A 24,499-nucleotide genomic window follows, 5' to 3' on the forward strand; every position below is an offset into this window, starting at 1 on the left:
AAAATACCAGGATTAAGAATTTTGAATGGTTGGAAAAAACTATGGTTACAATGGAGAAAGCATTTTTTAATTTTTTTAAAAAAAATATCTTTTTTTAAAGATACCATAAAAAATATTAAGGATACGTTAAAACTGCTAGGGAACAAAAAAACAGTTTTTTTTAATAAAAATTTTTAACTTCAGAATTAACCGATATATGACCTTTCAAAGTTCACAGTAGTGTGTTACTGGTACCGTTTAGAAGCCCTTTAAAGGTTTTCCTTTTAAAAATAAAGATTTCAATGTATACCAAAACTTTTTAGCCTAATAGATTATAGATTATTCTACAAAATGGTTTTGTAATCGACTACCTAGCTCAAAAATTAACAGAGTTATACCTAATACAAACTAACACATTTTTTTTAAATTTCGGAACAGTATAAGTAAACAACATTTGTTTTGGTGACAGGAGACTTTTTACATATACATGGATATAATATGGGTTGAAATACATTGATTCAGGGTTGAAAACATCTTTATTTAATCCTACAAATTTTTCTCAACTATCTAAATGCTTTCATTTTATTGAATTTTAACAATAAGGGGTAGTTTTCATTCCTTACAATAGTTTGCACATATCAACATAGGGTAGATTTTGCGGTGAAGGGTAAATAGAACTTGATTCCAAAATTTCACGCGAATCCATGCGTCTTGATGGAATTCTGAGGTGATACCATATTTTTACCGTTGTTCACTGGACTATAATAATTCTGAGTAATCCAACAAAATCTGGTTGAATTCCAACAAGCTAGGGTGTATAAAAAATATCAACTTTTGAAACGATATATTCTCTTTCGATGCAAAATGTGATACTAAAAAAAATGAATCCTAACACGGTGAGAATTCTGAGGATCTAGAGATTCTTCACATAATCAAGCAAGAAAAATAAATTAGGAATACAGTTAGAAGATTAGAAAGCTGTTTAGATGTAAATATACCCATAAATACAAAGAGAAGTTGTGGTTGGATCCATGTAGATAACGAATTCCACTCGATTAACACAATTTAACCTTCAAATCAAATGAGGGAGGTTTTACAAAATTCTGTAATAAGAAAATTGGATGGTCATTTATGTCCTGAATATAAAATTCGAAATTTCAATCTCAAAGTTAAAATAACCATATTGGAAATCAAGAGAGACGTTTATATATTAACAACCATAAATGTACGCTATCAAATATGGTGTCTAATTTTAACAATTTAAAATAATAACATAACAGTCTTCCTATAAAGTCATAAGGCATTTGTAAAACTGCTTACTAAAAATAATAATCATTTACTTTGAAATAAACCAGACGCCGACCCTTCGATCCCAAAAATGTCACTTTGAAGAATGCAGGACTGTCTTAATTCCATTTCACAAAGGTTTTCTGAAAAGTTTCCGACCTAACAGAGAAACAAGATAATTTTTTCCATAATAATTTTCATTTTTCAACATAGTTTCCTCTCTCCAGCAATGCTCCAACACGTACAACATAAACCTACAAAATCGTCATCTTTCTATAAATATTTATATTTGATGAAGACGCTGAACCCCATGGCTGGTTTAAGAATTATTTTATATACCAATAGCTTATTCTCAAGAGATAATTGTGAATTTTTTCCAATTATCCAATACAGTTGTCTAAGTTTACTCCCTAGCTCTTTTCGTGAATAAGTATTTCTTCCCCTAAAATATTCTATCCAGATGGATTTCAAAATATTTAGCTCCTTGGCGGAATTTCAGGCTTGTTTATTGTGATGGAGGGGTGAAGATAATTTGAGGAAATTTCACATAAATCTGATTAGTTTTAATACTCCTATAAAGGAAATTATTTAATTGTTAGAAACAAAATTAAAGAAATCGAGGAAACGTCAACAAAATATTATCTTGAAAGGATTTCGTTTCAAAGAGGGATTCGCTGCTTTTGACTATATCAACATACATCCTTAAATTGCTTGATGCTGATCAAAAGCTCGATCGTATGAAAATTCAATTCTAAATGAATTTTTTCGTTGATATGTAACGGTAGATGGAACTTGGATGAAACTCATATTTCACTCAGTAGACTTTATCCAAGAACTTTATAATTATTTTTTCAACCAATAAGATCATGGCCAATATTTTGTAATTACAAAGGTGTGATGCTCATTGATTATTAAGAAAAGAGAAAATAATAACTGGCTCATATTATGCTGAGTTACTGACTCGTTTTGATCACATTTGTTGTCTAATTGTCTGCTATTTTCGCAAAAAAATAGCTAAACTATGTTACGATTTATTGCCTTATCCATCTAATCTGGCTACGTCTGATTCATTTCTGTATTTGAAAACTTGAAAAAACGTGTTCATGAAAAGCTTTTCCACAGAATTCCTTGTATTTTTGGATTCTTTTCCATATTGTAGTTTGTTTTCACGTCTACTCGAAATTTCCTATACATAAGAGAGTGGTTTTATTTTGACTGAATAGTTTTTCGTTTGTATTTTTTTTTAGAAAGGATCCGATGTTATTCGTGGATCATATTTAGAATTTATTCCGAATCAGTTGGTAACTAGTTTAGAATCGGTATAATGCATATGCTTGATTAAGAATCTATTCAGAATGTGGATCTACCGCAACTATGTGACTCCTGAGCGGGACTGTCACTAGAAAGTCAGAACTAAGATAACCACGATTGTAAAATTCTGAAAGTAAACAGATCTATTGAAATAATTATTGAAATGTTATCAATTTTCTATAATTAAACTCCTACAACAAATTCTTTTATCCAGCTGAAAAAATGTGATATTTAAATATAAATAACTGATAAACATGACGCTATATTCATACAGACAAAGATTGAAAAATAGTTTGTGTAAAATTGAATGATGTAAACAGCCGAAACCGGACTTTTCAACATGCTGGGCATACCCATTGCCACGTTCACTTAACTTTACATTTTAATTAATTTCGTCGCTTGTTTGTGTAGTTACATTGCAGTGTAAATCAGTGTCTCTACTGTATCAAGTTTCTTCACACGTTTCTAACCAACTTATAGTACGGTAAATATCAGGTCGACGCTTCTTTTGCTGGATGCCTACTAGCTGCCGCCGTGTACACCTTGACCCTTAGACTCCTCCAATAGTTACTATAAGATTATACTCATGGAAAATTGCGGATTTGTAAACAAATTCTAGTAGAGATCATCTTGTGTCTTTTTGAATTTATGTTTATGTTACATAGTCATATGAATCGACAAAATTGTTGATGATAATCCACTCTATATGAAGCAAGGTCGTATTCAACATCCATCAAATATTGGTATGAAAGCGAATACTAGGACCAATATGCTTGAACGACTATTTCAATGATCTACGTCCTGCGATATTTGGAATTCTTATATACAGAATTAGTACTGTTAGGGCTAATGTCTCGAATGTTCCAACAAAGAGTAAGCATTTCTATTTAACAAGACCCGTAATGATTATTTCTATAATGTATTTTTACAAAGATACCTATGAATTGACCACTAAAATGCCCAGATTTCAAACGCTTTTATTAGGATTCTCAAGAAGCAAACAACCAATATTGATGTATTAAAGCAAAAATATGGTATATATTACCTAGAATAATTATATAACATTCATATATCTAGAAAAATCGTACAAAAAACTTACTTCCAACACTAAAAAGTACTTTTGCGCAAAATATATTCAATGTATACAGTTTATTATTATTTAGTTGAGATTTAGGTATCTGCAAATACTTCAATAGAAGGGAAAATATTGTACGTAACACATGCGGAAATAATCTTTCTCGCTATTAATAGATTGTCCTACGCTTCGCGTCAAGTACATATCACTTTCCTCTGCACTTGTAAATAAATATTTTTAGAACTAAAATAATAAATATAATAAAAACGATAATTTTTCAACATTGGTTGTTCTTTCATAATATGTTTCATGCAAGATCTCGCTCTTGCAACATTATCGGTTTGATGCCATTTTTATTACGCACAAGTTGCAATTCTAGAGAGAAATAAGTTTCTAATCTACTGATATTACATGTCCCGCCAATAATGGTTTCTTATTTATCTTATGTTTCATGTTCATTAAGAGTTTTTCAAATGTTTCTTCATCCATTCTCGAATAATTTTTGTATTTTTTTATCATCTAATTCCAGTGCTTGTCCCACCATCGCCTAGCTCCTATTTCTGTCCATGAGACTGAAAAACCAAGGCAACAGCAGCTATAATTATTGTAAATGATGTACTTTTTCTTATTCACTAGCTTTCTTAATGTTTACTTTTATTTATGGAATTTTAATTAGTGGCAAACATGACGTGATGGTAAAGAACTTGTATAATGTCAAGTGTCGTGCAATATTCGTCCATTGAATTGATCTTGCAAGGAATTACATGCAATTTCTTGCAAATTGTCTTGTATCATGTCGAACTGTCTTTATTGGGGCATCTTGACATGGTGCAAAACAACGTGAAATAAATTGCATGCAAGTCAAAATATTTCATAAATTAATATTGGACATCGTTGGACAAGTTTTTTACCACCGCATCATAGCTGCCCCTAAACCAAACATCGATAATGTTGCAGGCGCGAGATTTTGCACGAACCGATCAGCTGAACTTCTTCTACGCATGCTTTTGATCAAGAAATATTGCGTCTTGTAATGCATTGTACGTTGTCTGGCATCATGTAAAGCAGCCTTTAGCTTTTATATGTTTGAACCGATTAAAAAATATTAAATGAAATAAAAAATTTATTTAATTTCCTTATGGAATTTTTGCCACTATGATGCAATAGCAAGAAACTTGCATTATGTCAGGCAACTGTAATATTTTGGATTTGGAAGAAATTGCGTGCAATTCTTTGCACATTGTCTTGCATCATGTCAAGCGGCCTTAAGAAAGTATGAATTTATGAAACTTTATTATTCAAATAATTTATGAACCATTCTACTTTATTCAACCATTCTGTCGAAATATTTATAATTTATGACTATGTTTACAAGTCTATAACCAAAAGTTTTGTTTTCACTTTTTTTGTCTACAGCTCATATGATTTGTCGAGGTTCTTAAATTTGTCTGATGTTTCCCATGCACATTTATATTCACGGCGTATCTGGAATCCAGTGGCTATTTTACTGAAGAGCAATATTTTAACTCGAGCTATATCGATTTTGAATACGGAGTACCTATTTATGGTGTTTGCGAAGTCCGTCTCGCGGAATGAAGTTAGATTCGAGGATGTTAAAGCGTTAACTTAAAATTCAAAATCTTCGTATCAGGTGTTACCTCTCGCTATGACATTCTCGACGTGTTTCAAATAAAATTGCATGATAAAAAACATAAGAGAGTTCAGAAAGTTATAGTAGTATAGTAGTATATATACAGTGCTTTTCAGATAAAAGTATCCACATTTAATAACTTTTGTAATACTGGTATTTAGAAAAAATCCAAAAACACGTCAATTTATGTTGGAAGGGGCAAGCATTATGGCTTATTTAAACTTACTGGAAAAGCCACCCCCTCACCCCTAGCAGCATCCCCTTTATTTTTTTAAATTACTTTTCATATTTTTTATGTAAAATTTGGATACTCCTCTTTGAGCTGATTTCAAAAATGTATAATACTTGTAGGTTAAAGTGGTTAGTTTATGAGATAAACAATTTTTCTTTTAAGAGCACAAATTTTACTTATTATTTACTTTCACCTTATTTGCCTGTACTAAAATGGGTTGTACAACAGTTCAAACTCTTTAATCTTTTTAACTGTGCTATTTATTATGAAGTTACAATAAGTGTTCAAAATGAGTACCATTCACTTCCATACAATAGTATAATCTATTTTGAAATGCCTCTCTGACATTGCTTAATACGGCTGGATTTAATTGTCGACATTCATTTTCTATCCTCTCTCGTAAATCATCCAGAGATTCTGGTTGGGTAGCATAAACTTTTGTTTTTAAATACCCCCATAAAAAAAGTCTAGGGGTGTTAAATCCGGTGACCTAGGTGGCCACTCCATCATCTGCCCCCTTCTACCTATCCAACGAGCGGGGAATGTTTCGTTTAAAAATTGTCGGACAGGCATAGCATAGTGTGGGGGAGCTCCGTCTTGTTGAAATACCAGTAAATCTTCGGAAAGGTTATCATCATTTTCTATTATTGTTGTAATACGTGGGTCAACGCCTTCCCTGAGTAACTCAAGATATGATTCACCATTTAAATTTCCGTTGATGAAGAAACGTCCGACAATGTGGTCACCTAGGATACCACACCAAACGTTTAACTTTTGGGGATGTTGTGTATGGAATTCACGCATAATATGTGGATCACTTTCAGCCCAATATCTACAATTATGCCTACTTACTAAACCATTTAATGGCCATGAGCATTCATCAGAAAAGCAAATATTGTTTAACAATTGTGGATTGTTATTGATAATTTGCGTCATTGATTCGCAAAACTCTAGACGACGATCAAAATCATCTTCATTCAACTCGTGCACCAACTTAACTTTGTATGGGTGGTACTTGAATTTATGTAGAACTCGGAAAACTGTAGAAGATGAAACACCGATCGCTCTACTTATTGTTGACAACGATTGGGGTTGTTGAGCCTCTAAGCTGACTTGCCCTAAAATTGCCACTTGGATTGCTTCGTTATTTACGAGTCCCTCTCGCTTATGCACTTTATTGCAAACAGACCCTGTTGTGGTAAATTTCTCCATCAGTTGAATTACATACTTATGAGTTGCATGTCTTCCGTCATGTAATTCGTTAAATATTCTAGCAGTAGCTCTTGCACAATTATTATTTTGGTAGTATAAACCTACAATTTCAATTCTTTCTTGCAAAGAGTAAACCATTTCAGAGAAACAAAATAAGTAATGTATCAAATTACACTATCAATAGTGACTACAAATTCTAGTTGACAATGTCAAACTGTAATTTTGTTGTTTGGATTTTTTAAGTAGAATAAATAGCACAGTTAAAAAGATTAAAGAGTTTGAACTGTTGTACAACTCATTTTAGTACAGGCAAATAAGGTGAAAGTAAATAATAAGTAAAATTTGTGCTCTTAAAAGAAAAATTGTTTATCTCATAAACTAACCACTTTAACCTACAAGTATTATACATTTTTGAAATCAGCTCAAAGAGGAGTATCCAAATTTTACATAAAAAATATGAAAAGTAATTTAAAAAAATAAAGGGGATGCTGCTAGGGGTGAGGGGGTGGCTTTTCCAGTAAGTTTAAATAAGCCATAATGCTTGCCCCTTCCAACATAAATTGACGTGTTTTTGGATTTTTTCTAAATACCAGTATTACAAAAGTTATTAAAGGTGGATACTTTTATCTGAAAAGCACTGTATATAGTTATAGTAGTAAAAGTTTTTGTAACAAATAACTCAAAATTCATCACACAGAAAACAACTATCGTTCCCTCTACCAAGGAAATTGAAACATTCTAAGCTTGATGAAGTATTAGTCTCTTTCTACAAAGAAAATAATATAAATCATATTCTACACAACCAAAGTCCAATCATGAGGCAACTGAGAACAGTTTATGAAAATAAGAAGTCCGCTATATAAACGAAATACAAAATATGTTTATATATGCCTTAGGAAATTTTAGCCGCACAACATAATTATCATAGCTTGGGTACCAGGCTACGAAAGTCAATTGGGAATAGAGAAATCAGGATTTGTAGCATTGCCGAATGAGTTTTCTGCAAGTATCTATCGAGAAATGGATGGACACCTTTGAACAAAATAACTTATGAAATAAGACTCGTCCAAGTTTATACTAGAACGTAAGATTGCAAGGGTAATGAAAGGTCATATTAACTCAAATTATCAACTTTTGTAAACTTGTACATGACTCAAGTTTAGTGATCTACATTAGAAAAAACTTTAAGCAGAACGTTACATCGAGAGAGCAATGTCAAAAACGTTTGTACATTCTTCAAATTATTTGCTGGAATTCGGTTTTTAAAAGGTTTGTATCTTTTGAAATGCTAAAAATTACATGGACAGAAGCACCAGAAATGTTAATAAAGGTTTCAATAGAAACACGTGCAGTCTATTATCAACAGCTTCAAATGAAATAAAAGAAATATTAACCAAAAACCAAGGAATATAAACGGAAAGATGAACTACCAAAAATAATTGAGAATATTCAAATATATACTTAAAGAAATGGCAGAAGAAGTTGGCTAATCAACAAGAGAATAAACATGAAGCTTGTACTGAAATAAAGAAGTCTAGTTAAACATAAAATACAAAAATTCATGAGATAAATAAATACAATACAGAGAGAAAAAGAAATATGTAAAAAAATAGAGTTATAGAAATGAAGTAAGCAAACCGCAATATATAGTTACTGCATAACGATGCAAATGAAAATAAGGGAAATAACAAAGAAATTCATACTTTTTTATCATGTTTTTACAAAAAATGGTAATGAATGATTCGCTTTAATATCTGGAAAGCAGGTTCCTGTTACCTTTCCGCATAATTCTAAGTTACGTATCCATTAAAAATACACGCAAAAGCTTTCTTATAGGCAATGGAAGGTTGCCGAAATATTTCTATAAACCAACTAAAAGTAATATTCTACCTAATTTGAAAAAATAATACATTCATTACAATGAAAAACGAACTTAAGGTTCGACTTACTGCTCTTCAATAGATTGTTATCATCAACCATGAAAAATAGCATGCAAGTTGAAGTAACACCCCCACCGAAGTTAGCAACATTCTGATGTCAAATTAATAAAGTTGATTCATGCATTGTCACCATTTATTATGTGACACACGATCCTTTACAACTTAGATGCACTGAAAATATTAGGTAGGCGGGAACGGTCGTTTAAAATTTTAAATTCAACCACTACCAAGTAATTCCACCAAAAATATACTTTTTACAACCGAAATATGTTATAAGCTTTGTTACAATTTAATTACTTTTACAAAGTTTATTATATATTTATCTTCGCTTTGCTTCTTTGTTTATTTGTTTGTAAATGAATCCGCAATCTCGCGAGACAATTTCGAATGAAATTTAGAAGGACTTAAATACTTCAAATATTTCAAACAGAATTCTTACTCAAAATGGATGTATTCGTTTTTCCTTACATTCTATTTCATATAAAAAAAACTCATTTTGGCCACAATAATTAATTTGAATAAGCACTATATCGTTTTCGGTACAACTATATATTTTTGAGACTTCATATCAAGTCTTCTTCATTTGACATTTAATAAATATCGAAGAAGATTGCTACTAAAAGAACGAGGCGTAAACCAAAGGACAATAGACATCATTCGGGACATGAACAACGGAAATAGCACATATGTAAGAGTAAACAAAGAACTCTCCAGTATCAACAGGAATCAGACAAGGAGATAGTCTCAGCCTAATACTCTTCAACATTATAATGGACGAAATCATAAAAGAAAGTAAAAACGGCAGGCACGGGATACAGAATAGGAAAACATGAGTTTAAGATAGTTTGCTACGCTGATGACGCGGTTGTGATATCCGAAGATGAGGATAACTTGCAAAAACTGCTACACAGATTTGAAACAGTTGCAGGAAAATTCAATATGATCATATCGACAAAAAAGACACAATCCTTGACAATAGCGAGAGAACCAAGAAGATGCAAACTGGCAATTTATAATAAAAGTGTAGAGCAGGTTACGTCTTTTAAATATTTAGGGGTTAACATAACGAGCAATAGGAACTTGAAACAAGAAGTCAAAACGCAAACAACAGCAGCACCTAGGTTATCAGGATTCCTTCGAACCGTGATATGGAGGAATAAATTTTTAAGTATCGAAAGCGAAACACGGATATATAAAACTTGTGTCAGACCAGTAATGACATACGCCATAGTAACGAGGGCGGAGACTGCAACTACTAAGCGGATTCTTAGAATGACCGAGATGAAGACATTACGCTCAATCACAGGGAAAACACTAAGAGACAGAATAAGGAGCAATGAAATTAGAAGAATGTGTGACGCTCCGGATATAGTGAGATGGGCCAGAACTAGAAGAAGAGCATGGAGAGAGATCATGTCAATAAAATAGACGACGATCGACTGGCGAAAATCGCAAAGGAAGAGAGACCCAATACAAGTAGACCGCCTGGAAGACCACCAAAGCGCTGGTATGAGAGCTGGTCCTCGGAGTCACAACTTAGGCTGCCTCTTTGAAAACACAAGACATAGTCTTAAAATAAGAAGAAGAAGAAGAAGAAGATTGATAATTTTTAAATATAGAATGTACCATTGATACTTACGAATATTACCTGATATATTAGATGGAATTGGAGATTAAATACAGAAATTCTGTTTGTACTATTACCAAAATCGTTCTGTTTATCACTAAAGAACCATCAATAAATTTCGGTGGGTTGTGAGGAGCGCACGGGCATCGAGCGCACAGGCACATTTAGAAAACATTTCGAGTATCTAGCGCACACTACCTGTGTCGAATCCCAAAGACCGTTCGATGAGCGCACAAGAAAATTTGATCTGCCGAAAGAAATAAGTCCTAGTGATGAGCAAACATATGAAGTTTTGAATAATTAGTATCATTAAGGCAAAACGAAAAACCATCAACAACCGCTAAGATTTTTCAAAATGAGCAAATGCTCAATATTTTGTAAAATATTGAACAAAAATTGATAGAAAAAATTTTTGGTATTAGGTTCAAGATAATTGAAAAATTACTTATTTTGAATTTTCCACAAAAGATTCTTTTAATTTATAATGGTTAGGTTAGGTTAAGTTAGGTTAGGATACTATGACTATAAAGGTATTGATGCGAAAGTATTAGGTCTTTGTTTCTCTGTTGTTAACTCTTTCATAATTGTCTTCTATTTACGTTATTAAACACTTTAAGCTAAATACAGGAATTGAAGATACCGTCTTTACACATGCAAATACCTGCGCTCGATGCACCCTCATATATAATCTGTGTGCCCGAACCTTCGTGCGCTCGATGCGCGCGTTTTAAATTTCATTTAACTGAAATATTGAAAGAAAAAAATATAAATTTTCATAAGATGTTTATTAATTTTATAGCAAACTAATTTTTACTAACTGTGGTTGTTATTACGCCCTGTGTTAACCATAAATTAAAGTGAATGCACATGAAGCTGAGAAACTACCCTTTTCTAGAAACATATTTTTTTATTATTTAATCGGTATGTTTTTAATGTAGCTATTTATTCATGAGAAACTTATTTAAATACCTTTACATAATTCTACAACCCACATTTTCCTTTTCGCAATCAAAAAACTTTTATAAGGATATTTTCATTCCGAAATTATTCATATAATAACTTTTATTCATTATTTTACATAATCAACAGATTCAAAAAGTTTATTAAAATATTAAAAATTAATTCAAAACTAAGAAAAAAACAACAGAACTGACAAGAGTTGAATCGTTGGGTTGTTGAGATATTTCATGCAAGTAAACAAAAAATTATTCACTTGGAATGTTACAAAACCATTTGAAAACCTCCGATTCAGCCTGACACAAGTTTAGAAAAGTGGTTTATTACATGCATATGTCAAGCAGTTATCACTAATACAGTCGGTAAAATGTTTAAATGATAAAGCGTAAACTTTTACATACGATTACAAAAAGTTTTGTATGTTCTGGTGGAATATTTTCTGCAATCTTATTCATTGTTGATGCAGAACGAAATAAAGAAAAATAACGAGGAAAAAAAGACACTCGAGACAAAGATCAGATAAAATGGTTATGAAATATGGTTTTTCTTCGGTTGGTACCCTACGTGGGTATGTTTTGACTGCCGTTTTATAAGATTGACGTTTCGAGCATTTTTATCAGTTTTTGACAATCTCGGAAAGATTCAGTTACCTGTGAATGTGTGTGTTTTAAAGGGTTGGTGAAGATTTCGGCGAAAAAAAAAATGATGAAGCGTGTTGTTTATTCTCTCCACGGTAGATTGGAATGAACGGAAAAGTATGACTAGCCGAAATTTTAGTTACTACATCTTATTGTGAGTGCTAATACCAATTATCAATATTAATGTCCCGAGTGCATGTCAAATTGTCGCGTTCGCGCACTCGAGGAAATTATGAGACAATTTGACATGCACGAGAGGGCATTTTGGCAGACTATTTCCTGAGAAAAATTTAATTTAAAATAAACTTAATTCTGTGTTTAAAATTTGTTATTCTTTAAATTATACCGTAGTTGACGATCATCATATTGGCATTGAATTGGTATCTACGGTAACTTATTGACAACAGTTTTGTTCATGAAAAAATATTTCAAAATGAGTTTACGTTTTGGGCAGAATTCCACGCAAGTAATAGACAGTTTCAACAATTTTGTGATGAACCAAAATACACTTTGAACAAGGAAACTTCTGTCGCACAGCTGGCCGTAATTCTAAGAGATTTCGCTTTCAACATGAGACGTAGTGATGGGGAAGAATATAAAGAAGGTGTTGTCAAAACACTTTGGAATACAGTAGCGAAAATTTTGCAACAAAAATGTTATGAAGAGTTTAACATTATTTTCGATCCTTTTAAAGATGTAACGTTTGAATGCGCCAGAACTGCGAGAGACGCAAAAAGGAAGCAGTTGCAAAAGTGTCCTGTAAAAAGAAAAACAAGTGCATCTAGCCTATCAGGACAAGACATTGATAAAATTTGTGCCATTTGGGACGAGTCGACTCCGGACGGACTTCAACGCAAGTTCTTTCATATTGCTTCATATGAACTGGCGTGGAGAGGAGAAGCATGTAATTGCCTTTTGAGTTACTTTGAAGAAGAATTTGACAACTACGGCAACCCTACAGGACGTATAGATTATAATCCTATTTTTTCTAAGACAGCGCAAGGACGTAGTCATAGGTTAACAGAAAAAAGATGGTTAATCCACCACCGAGCCTGATAAATGCCCAATAAGGTATTTAATGTAAAGCATGATATCAAACAATCTATCATTATAATTTTGCAGGCTTTTTAAAATGTTGAAAGAAAAAAGAGGAAAACATATTACGGTCGATCGTCTTTTCTTAACTGTAAACCCATCATGGATGAAAGAAACATCAATAGGTTTTTTTAAAAATTGTCCAGTAGGACGAAATGAAATTTCAAAGTGGACAAGAGATGCAGCGGAAGCTATAGGAATTGACACGAAAAGAATAAAAGTGACAAATCACTCGAACCGTGCTGCGGCAGTTACTCAGCTTGCCCAGGTTGGGGTTTCAGAAAATCAAATTATGAAGGTTACCGGACACTCAAATCAGGCCTCGATAAAGAGTTACCTCCAAGTAAATAGTGAACACCACGAGGAAATTGTACAAAAAATGCGAAATGACAGTAGCGAAGTAACAATAAGAAGTGGTGGAAGCAGCATAGAAACACCATCATCGGCCTCCAGTAAAGTTGTATATTCTAATTGCATTTTCAATAATTGTTCCTTTTCTTAAAATATAAAATTAAAACCAAATGATGTTTATTAATCCTAGACGAAAATTTGGCACTAGTGCAAATTATCGATAATTTGCACTAGTGCAGTATTATCGCTGAAATTTGATCGTTGCTAGGTAAACATAAAATATTACAGCTTTTTGGTTGGCTTAAATTTTTCGAAGGAAATAGTCGGAAATATATCGTTTGTTTAACAAATAAAAAGAATGTATTGAGATTTATTTGGGTTTTTTCTATTTTCATGCTCAATAACACTAGTTAACAAAAATAAGTTTTATCGCAAATAATTTTAAGTCATTCGGTCTGTAAATGTTGAAAATAACATTAAAATTAAAATAAAACATTTCTAGGTAATTATCTAGATTAGGTTACACCTCTCCGATTTCGTTGAAATTTTAGTATGTTGTAGAGAAAATTATGCTTAAAAATTTGATGTATATATGTAGGGCGCAGAAACCATCCCTTCACATAGTTTTTCAACTTCCAGTTCCAGGAAAAGAAAAATAATTTATACATCATAGTTTAGTTTCGCATGAATTTTTGTGTATTGCAGTTTATTGATTGATATTCTATCAATATTCTTAGTTAAAATTAGTGGTTAGGTTGGGTTAGGGTAAGATTTTCTCTAGAACATACTAAAATTCGGAGGGGTGTAACCTAATCTAGATAATTACCAATTTCTGTTGTATTATATAGAGAAAGCACTGAAATTAATTTATTTATGATTTAAAAAATCTTCATTTTCATTTTATTGGCTATTAACGGTATTTTTGTGTTGATTTGATCATCAAGCATCAAAACACCAAGCGTACTACTCATAGATTGCACACTGCACCTTGCAAGCTGCAAATAAGTTTTGGATTAGTGATTAGGTCTTATTATTTTATAACATCAACGGTATAATTAGTTATTATTCATGAGTATGCTCATACTTGGAACCAAATTGCTAATAATTTTCGTTTGTTGTTGCTACCCATTGTAACGTTTTATCAGCATTGACTTGATTTCTCTTTTACATCCTTTCTCTTTCCAATCATCTCCAATTATCACTTCAATAAATAATTGTGTGTCTCAAATCTGTACTTCCATGTTTCAAGTCTATTTAGATAAAGATATATCTTATCTCTCAATTAATTAACAACAAATATAGCTGCTGATGACTGGACTGACTAAGATATGCGGAGATGTAAAATTAATACGGACAGTAAGGAATGCCATGATTTCGATCATTAAGATTTTAATATTAATCACTAATCAATTGATTTACATCTAGAAAGTAAGAACGAGTCAGTTTCTATAACAATCATTAGAAGAAATCAAGCATGACGGAAATAATAATGAATGAATTGGTTGATCTGGTAATTAGTATTTTTATATTTGCCCAAAAGGTATACGTTTTAAATCCAATAAAAATTTGACAAGCTATAAAAAACTCGTTTGTCTCGTTAAATAGATAATAATTCAATTTCCTTTTTATAGTAGTAGCAATTTTTGTATGTATACACAGAGAAGCTATTAGAAATTTAAATCGCACCTCCGCTCAAATAGTGTCATAAGTCAAAAAAAAAACAATCTACTAAGTAATAAACTGTTGAAATTAACTCTAATTTATTTTTCACTTTTCGGATAATAGCTCAAAAACTGACTAAACTGTTGACCTAACATTGACATAAAAGAGATTTTCTAATTTTTTGAGTTATGACACTATTTAAGTAGAACTTAATAATAATGTGAATATGTCTATTGGAAACAAAAATCTCCTACAAGAGAAACAGATCCTGCTACAGAAATGTCATCTATTGACAAAAAGTAAAATAGTCGAATAATTTGACTGATTAGGCAGCTAGTAAGTACCTAAGGAGGTACTGAAACTGACATTGAAAAAAGGTGCTAAAAGATTTTAACATGGTATTCAACAAATATCTCAAGAATAGTGTAAAATATGGACCCGAATCTTGGAAATATAATATAAAGATGCTCCAGAAAATTGAATCGTTCATTAACAAATGTTCACGAGTTGTATACAAAATTTTTTGAACAATCAAGATAAGTAATGGAACAAAACTGAAGAAGAAAAAATAGAAGGGAAAATTACGAAGTGAGAATGGAAAGGGATTGGTGATTCAGGAACCAGCAACAAACATATCCGAATAAGCATCAATTTATAATACAACAGGCCAAAAAAAGAGACAGACCTGTAAGATCTATCGGGATAGAACTGCAACAGATGAACTAAACATGGAAAAAGGCTACAAAAAGATCCAGAAAAAAAAGGAAATGGACAGGCCTCGTCCTGCCCACTGGGAGTTATATGAGGATGATGAAGATGAAACAATATATTTCTACCTTTCATAGTTTGTTAACGTTAAGTTTCTTCATTCACTCATAGACAGGTATCCATTTTACCCAATTTACCCAAGGGATTTTAACCTTACACCCGGCGCTACACCGTCCGTTGGACGGCAGACAGGGATTTTCGTTATTATTAGGAAATTGAACTTTCCGCTGACTTTTTGTGTTCAAGTACCTGATATTGATCCCCTACAACAAAAGAGTGGAAATAAATCTCAGTCATTCAATAAACCATTAACATTGAAGTGAAAGTTGTCAACTGCCATCCGACTTGGCTCAGATTCTTTTAGCAAAGAAAATTCCATTCCTAGGCACCCACAGCTATCCATCAAAAATTTTTGCCAGTTCCCAGTTCGACTTCCAAAAAGAGTTGCCAATGGTTTCATACGCAATGAAGAGAAATAAATGTTTAGCTTCGATTTAAACTATGCATAATAATGATGAAATCGACAAGCACAAGCTCAAAATACAACCGAAGGAATTGACACTGTCAACAAATTATGCGCCGGTTACTCGGCGAAAAGAGTTACAAGAAGATGGCTGATGGTAATTTTTATCATATAATGATGTACCAGTGGAAGTTCTTGATCGAAGAAATATTTTTCTCAAAAATCTGGTTCTAGATTTAATGAAAGAGCAGTTGTATGCCAGATCAGACATAAAAAAACTTCCTATAGACCTGAAGCCTTCATTATCAGAAAAGAAAAGTTGAAGACTTTGAAGAAAGAAGAAAATCAAGCACTATAAAATTGTGTGAAGAGTGTTCAGAATTTGTATGTGGGAAACATTCCAAAATAATATTCGAATATTGTTTTCATGCCATTGAAGGTGTTTGCGAAGGCGTTTATTTTTTTAAAGCAAATTAAATCCTCATTAAGAGTGAATTAGGAAGTGAAATGAAACAAAAGTTGCCGACCAGAATACGGCAAGTACCCGGTGCTACTGCAAAAGCCTAAGCGCCTTGCGGAAGGTTAATATATATGTAGCTGAAGCACTCTCTCAGTGTAAAAGAAAATGGGAAGGAATGGGCATAGAAATTGAGGACGATACTTGCTTTTTCACTTTGCAATTCGATCAGGTAATATTTGCAAACGAGAAAGAGGAATACATGGTGGGAAAACTTGGAGAAGCGGCATGAGAAAAATGTTCTGGAAAATTATGTAACAATAAAGAAAAAAGTTTTCGCATTCTTTTCGCGAGAGACTATAACTGTTTACTCTTGTTTTTGATTTTGTGTTTTCCACGTTAGTTTTTCATCTAAATGCAGCCCTAAGTACTTGAAAATTGGTTTTATTGGAATGGGGATATTATTCATGAACATTTGCGGACAAACAGATTTCTTGTTTTAAATGTTATTTGCTCTGATAAGAACGAAGATAGAAGCTTCAGAAATGGACACAATAAGAAGGATATCTAAGACATCAATATTGGGAAGAGTGACCGATGACATAATTAAGGAACAATTGGATGTAGAAGAGACAGTTATAACATGTATAGGAAGGAAACAACTGATATGGTACGGGCATGTTCATAGAATGACAGAAGCAAGCCTATCAGAAAAAGTAATGAGATAGATACCACCAGAAACCCGAAGAAGAGACAGACCAAGGAAAACATGAATAGAAGGAATAAAAATATCAATAAGCGAGCGAGTATTTGGAGAGGAAGACTGGTTTTCCAAAACTGTTCCACACTGTAACGTTTTAAATTTCATTATGAACTATAATGGCATAACCATGTCATGATTTATTTTGCAAAATTCCTAGAGAAAAGAGCACTAAACTCTTAAGAGGTGAGATAATAAAGTGAAAAACGATTTATATCAAATAATAATTAGGAACAATACGATTTATAAAAATAAAGAATATATCGTTTTTGACAACCATTTGAGATTGAATAATGAATAATATTGGTTTTGTCGTATGTCGATGCCATATTTTTCTTGTAGGTTAAAAGCTTAGTTTCGTTGGGCAAATGTGTGGAAATGAATCACATATTTTTGAACCTTAACTCCAGTTTCACACAGCAAAAGGAAACCATATATCCTACAACATACGAAATACATTTTCGTTTTAACAAGTATTTTTCCATAATTTTCCTATAAACGGTTTTTTTTTCATCTACAGAAATTTGATTAGACAAAAATTTATATGTTTAAGGAAGAACAAGTAAAAGTACTTTAAGTTATAAATCATGTTCATAAATCTGAGAATGATTTACATTCAAACTTTGAATTGAGAAAAAAAATATAAGGGTTGTAAAAAGTAATAAAGGCAGTGTGAAATGAATTATAACTGACAGGTACTAGTGATTTTATTACTGAGTTTTCAACGTTTTAAAAATGTCTTTTGAGTGAATTTCTAATGTTGGCACAAAAAAAGTACAGGTAAATAATACCTACATGTGGTCGTTACGGTAATAAATCAATTTGTCTATTATTGTAGTTGTTTTGCCTCTAAAATAATAATTTAAACTTTCAAAAATGTTTTACAATATCCTCATTTTTTTAATGATGGAAGAATATTTGATTCATCGGCATCAAACACTAAGATTATTTAACTTACCTGTCTAGATAGAATTAGACAGGTCTTGGTTAGTTAGTTGATAAAATTGAAATAATTATGAAAAATTCAGAAATTACTACCATATCAGTTGAATGGAGATTTGTCTACCATCGACTTGGCTCTTGATTTTTGTGAAATCGAGTGCGTCTATTTATTCGTAAGAACTCTCTCCTCTCTATACCAAATATTTATTTTACGACATGCATTCTTTACGTCATTGGAAATATATTCTTTCCCTGATGTTTTAATATTCTGACAGATTACCTACATTTAAAATGGTTCTAATCACAACATGTAATGATTTACTATGATTCAGACTTCAGTACCCCTAAAAGGTTTGATAAGAAATAATCTAAGGCACCGATAGATAAACTTTCTACCTGTCTTAACAATCAACTTTTGAATTTAAACATTTATACATGCGAATTACGACTGGTGACTAGCCTTTCCACCAGATACCATCGTCTTAATCGACATTTCAATGTTATATTCATTATAGACAATCCGGAATGTCACTGGTTCATGGTAGAAGAACAAATTGCAGACCACGTGATTGGTCAGTCCCCTTATATGAGTGAAGTTTAAACACATGGATAAGCCTTACAATTTGACGTTACTTACTACATGATCAGATTTGAAATTGTAAGGCGACCAGGGTGATAATCAACTGGAATGACATCTCAGGCATCCTTAAATATGCTGCCATACCTTTGTTTTAAGAAATTATCCTTTACATTTATAAATTTCATCATAAGTAGTTGCGGAGAAGTTTACCGACGTAACACAAAACAAATCTGATGTTAATGAAGGATATACTGATTTGTTTACATTAATGAGAGCCTCTGAATGTGTGAAAGAAGGTTTCACGTTAACAGTTTCTTCTGGATTTACCAAATTTGCTTTGAGAATCATTGCTGAATATCATTGGAAAGGAAATGTGTTGGTATTTGAATGTCTAGTCTGGACGATGGCGTTGTCAAAGATATCGGCTTTTGGTAATTTTAAGTGAAGAACTATGAACCTATTAAGAAGTCCACGTGTTCAAAAGTTCATAACCTGGCGCTGTCACATGAACTATGTACAGAGTCCTTCACGACAGGAAAGTACTGGGACTAGTGCTCTGAAAATTTGCTTCGTTATTTTAAACGGAATGCTATGGTTTTTATTAAATTTTTGGAATCCACGCGAAATTTCAATATTATTTTATAAAAGGCATCGTATGCCTAAAGTCAACCATTTTTTAATTATTTCAGATTTTCGAAATTTTTGGACACATGCTACCCTCCACTAAAAAAATTATATTTCTTAGTTTAAGTGAGTCAGGTCTAATATTTTTGGGATTTGCACAAATAACACTTACAGCTTTCAAAATCTGTGAAAACCTTGATAAAAATTTATATAGGGTGTTCAGAAAATGGTGCCGAATTTCGCTATCTAAAAACTTAATTTTTTCAAATGGCAACCCCCATTTTTCTCTACAGATATGTAGTTTTTCTATAATTTTCCGAATGTAAAATATGTGTATATATGTCTATAAGTAGAATTTTCTAATAAATACTGCGCTTCTATACCCTAGTTTTACTTGTCTTTAGTCATCTAGCATTTAAATCTGTCTACTTATCATACCTTTTTTCATATATACAGGGAGAGAAATAAATTCAAACGTTCAATAAGTATTTATTTTTGGAAAATTCTTGAATCAGTATTTCTAGACGCGTCGTTGTTGATTAGATTAAATATTTTTTTTATCGGATTTATAAAGTTGTACAAAATTTGTGATTTGTTTGGATCAATTATGAAAAAATATATATAAAAAAATTAATTTCATATAAAACATCAATACCGGTCAAAATCTTCAGTCATAAATTCGTTGGAAATAGATTCAATATAGCTTTATTCATCTACTGGAATATGTTCACTTTTCTAACCGCCTTCTCACTCTATGCAACCCAAAAAGATTGCCATCATCTTAACAATAAAAGCGGTTAGTATTTTGTAGACATTCATATATCAACATATTTCCTTTCCAATGATATTCAGCAATGATACCTAAAGCAAATTTGGTAAATACAGAGGAAACTGTTAACATATAACCTTCTTTTACAATGCTTCTCACTAATCTAAACAAATTAGTCGGTAAACTCGTAAGCAATTAATTATGATGAAATTTCACTTGAAATATGGATAAACTGAAAATAAAAAGGCTAATTACTTAAAACAAGTGTATGACATTCATTACATCTGATTAGCACCCTGCCTTTTAATGTCAAATATGGTCATCTGGTGAGTATTTCGATTAAGATAAAGATATCACACTAAATGATGAGTTATCCATTGAGATAATACGCTAACTCAATCTTAAAAATCGGTTATTAGGTTTGTAATCCAGTTCTAGCACTGGGATTCCACTATCCACAATATTTGTCAGATCTTGCAACGTGTGATTTCTATTTGTTCCCCAAGGCAATATTTTAGTCCCTAGAAGCTGTGAATGAAAGAACAGCACGCTAACTAAAGGAGATGAAACACCATTAGCAATATCGCAAACAATGAAAGGTTCGCATGGAAAGTTATAGGCAAGAAAATTAATTTGTAAAAGTATCGACGTTTAATAAATTTACATTTCCAATGACTAGACTAATTCCATGAATAACAAGTTGTATTTTCAATTACATATGAATAAATTTTCTAAAGATTGTGATGAATAGGTGAAAAGATAACAATTTTTATCTACTTGAATGCCTATTGTATCCTCCAGAGTTCCTTAAGGCTAAATACTCTCACCCACGCCGGGCACATGTTTAACCGCGTCCATTCATCATAATTTGTTTGCAACTTTCTCGATCGGTGGTTCCGAAGTGAAATTAGTGCGACCTTTGAAACGTTGCATTTATTTTATAATAATCATTTTCTTCAAACACGGTAAATGCAAGTGGGTGTTTCTTTCAACTGGGATTGATTTTGTTTATTGATATCGATACTTACCATATTCGGACGAACAATTACTTACATTTAACATAATGTCTATATGGAATCACCGGATAGTATAATTGGAAAGAGAAAGTTAGGATAATTATTAGAATAGAGATTTAATGAGAAAAAATAATGGTTCAAATTACATGAAATGAACTTTCAAACTGAGTACTATTTTGGAACGGATATACCAAATTTGGAAAAACTTTTTAACCAAAGTGTAGACAAGTTAAAATAAATAGAAAATATGAAATCAAGAAAGTTTAAATTAATATTTTGTGTTTACAAAGCTCATGTTAAATAAAAAATTTTGTGTTTTGCCAGTACTACCACGATACACGTTCACCGATATTTGACACGCCTCGCTCATGATACCACGCTGGAATCTTACTGATATTTGTTTGTGTTTACCGCTATTATTGGGTTGAACTAACTGTTATTATTTTCTTTTAAAATATTGTACGTTCTATTATGATGCCGTCGGTACATGCAAAAACACTATTCGAAATACCAATGAAGCAGGTATTAAATACTTTGATTTTTCCAAAAAAACAAGACCTTGGTGAAGCAGTGGGTAGGACTCTGTAGTCGAGAGCATGATGTAAAGACTACAAGGTGTGCTATAGCGCACCAGCTGGAAAGCAGCCAATGAGAATCCTCATTGGCTCTTGAGAGATGCGCAGAACGAGTCGAAAATGAGCCCTCGGGAAGAACACACCTTGTAGTCTTTACATCATGGTCGAGAGGATATAATTAGTTCAAAAAATAGTAAATGAATGTCGTAAATAACAAAATAACATACACAATAAAGCAAAGTCTCTGGGTTTAAAATATTGTTTATTTACCTACATATGATTAGCTCAAAAACTAAATAAAATATACCCATAATATATAAGGAACAATATCATTAAATTGAATAATTTCATAATTTTGGTAATCATATTTTAAATAGTCACTTATTTCACGGAACAGATAGGAAATTATTTTCCTTGTAAACCTTTCACGGCCTTAAGAACGTGAAATTTAACTAGAAAATTCAATAACCGTATAAATAATAATTATATAGACATGTCTTTACATCAAATATCACTTGATACTTCACATTTTGATTCCAACGTGACGTCACATTGTGCGAGAAAGATCGCGCGTGCCTGCGAACAGATATATCGGTGTATGTGTATCGAGACGAGTTTAAATTATTCTTTATTTACTGAATATTAATTTAAGTTTATTAATATTTGATTGTATATATGTTATAGACCATATATAAAATCATACCCTATGTATATGGCCGAGGTCGTATACATACGGTTCAAATTGGGCAGACCCATATGTAAAAAATATGGCATTTCATAGACCGTTTATATACGGACTAATGTGATTCAGGCCGTATGCTCGATGGCAGTGTTTCCGAGCACGTGGACAGTTTACCGCTTTTTTCGGAGATAGAAATTGTTACAGAAACAGAAGAGGCCATAGAAGAGCAGCTGGAATGAGTATTAGCGGAAAATCATGATAAAGATTAGGTACTTGTTTCAATCCCTTGAATGAAGAAGGCTTCGATGTTGAAAACCCATGTTCGGAAAATATTTGCAGTTTTTGCACTAGAAACAGAAACATAGCAATGACAAGAAAAGCTGCTCATGATGGATTACAGCTACAGACAAAAACAAATGAAAGCAATATCAGATAGCAGGTATCCAAAACCGAAAATTGGATCAACTGTAAGAATTCTCGTTCCTGACGTCGATCGAGGCAGAGGAGATGCTAGGTCAGTTTTAGCTGTAGTACTGGACGCCACAGAATATGGGTTTTACCGCTTGGGAACAAAACAAGGAGGGATTTCAAAATACTATATCCGTTCAGAATTTAGTACGTGCCTTGCTAACATTTTGAAAATTGAAGAAGTTTCCAAATAAATCCCTCTTAGATCGGTGGCTACTGCTCAATCCACAGGAAATGGACAAGGTTTTATAAATGTAATTATAAGGGTAAATGTCAATCAAAGAAATGTGTTTGTCGAAAAGGTAATGTATTATGTTATTCTAAATGCCATAATAGCTTAAGTTGTACAAACAAATAAAAAAATAAAATGTTTTGATTTGTATTCTTTACGTACACATTTTTAGATATAAGTCATTTCTATAATAAATAAATAAAAAAACTATGTTTAAATATCTTAGAAATATACATATGGTGTAGGTGCAGCTGGGCCATATATAAATAGACCTTTTACAAACGGACCAGACAGTTCATTAAAAGACAAGCTTTCTACACATATAGACTAATATCCTCAGTCCTTTTCTATAAGACTAATCCTTTTAAATATGGTCTATTTTTCATAAATAGTCTGTAACATATACGTAGAATTGACAATTCCTTAAACTCCTGTTAATAGCTAAATTTCATGCAGCAAAGGTTAACTTGATTCATTGTCTAGGTCTCTAGTTTCTATAATGCAAACTCCAGATAATACTAACAACATTCTTGAAACTTAGATTTTTGAGGATACGGTGTCCTCTAAATACGCTTCAGCAACTATGGTACCCTTCCATCCCCCGAAGCGCTTCAGTGTAATCATACTTGCTCCAGCTTATACTAAAAGGGATGCAACAAATGATAATGCAACTTTATTTGGTGCTTCATGAATAAATTTTAGGACATTTTATCTAGATAACATGTTGGGTCCCTTCAGACCTTTGTTTTAAATACATAATTTTTGGAACTCACATTAAATTAATATTCCACTATACCTAATTTAGCCCGCAGTTCTAGGAAACTTTTTTGAATAGATAATAAAAGCACCCTAACAACAAAGTTTCATTAATGTTTCCTACAGCATTTTCTGACATCCACTTTAAAAACGTCAAAAATTGGTCATAATATTTGTCGTATGAGGATCATAATTAAAAAGGGGGCATAGTCATCTACTTAATCCACTTGATATATGAATATCTATTAATACACCATACATAATACACAATTTCCTGATATTATAAAAGGTAAGAAGGTTGACCATAATAGAGATCCTAATTGTGTTTTTCTTATATCGACTTAAGTAATTTTGGCATAATAAACGCCTGTAACTGCAAATTCTTTTCCT

At 32.2% G+C, this 24,499-nt stretch overlaps 1 protein-coding gene and 1 pseudogene across 2 annotated transcripts in view; both read left to right on the forward strand.

Annotated features, from left to right (window-relative positions):
* Positions 1-24,499, forward strand: part of LOC130448657 (frizzled-2) — a 427,377-nt gene that overhangs the window by 271,137 nt on the left and 131,741 nt on the right. The gene's annotated exons all lie outside the window — the stretch shown is intronic.
* Positions 17,251-23,479, forward strand: LOC130448986 (uncharacterized; annotated as a pseudogene).

This window comes from Diorhabda sublineata, chromosome 9 (genome assembly GCF_026230105.1).
Source record: "Diorhabda sublineata isolate icDioSubl1.1 chromosome 9, icDioSubl1.1, whole genome shotgun sequence".
NCBI classification, from domain to species: Eukaryota; Metazoa; Arthropoda; class Insecta; order Coleoptera; family Chrysomelidae; genus Diorhabda; species Diorhabda sublineata.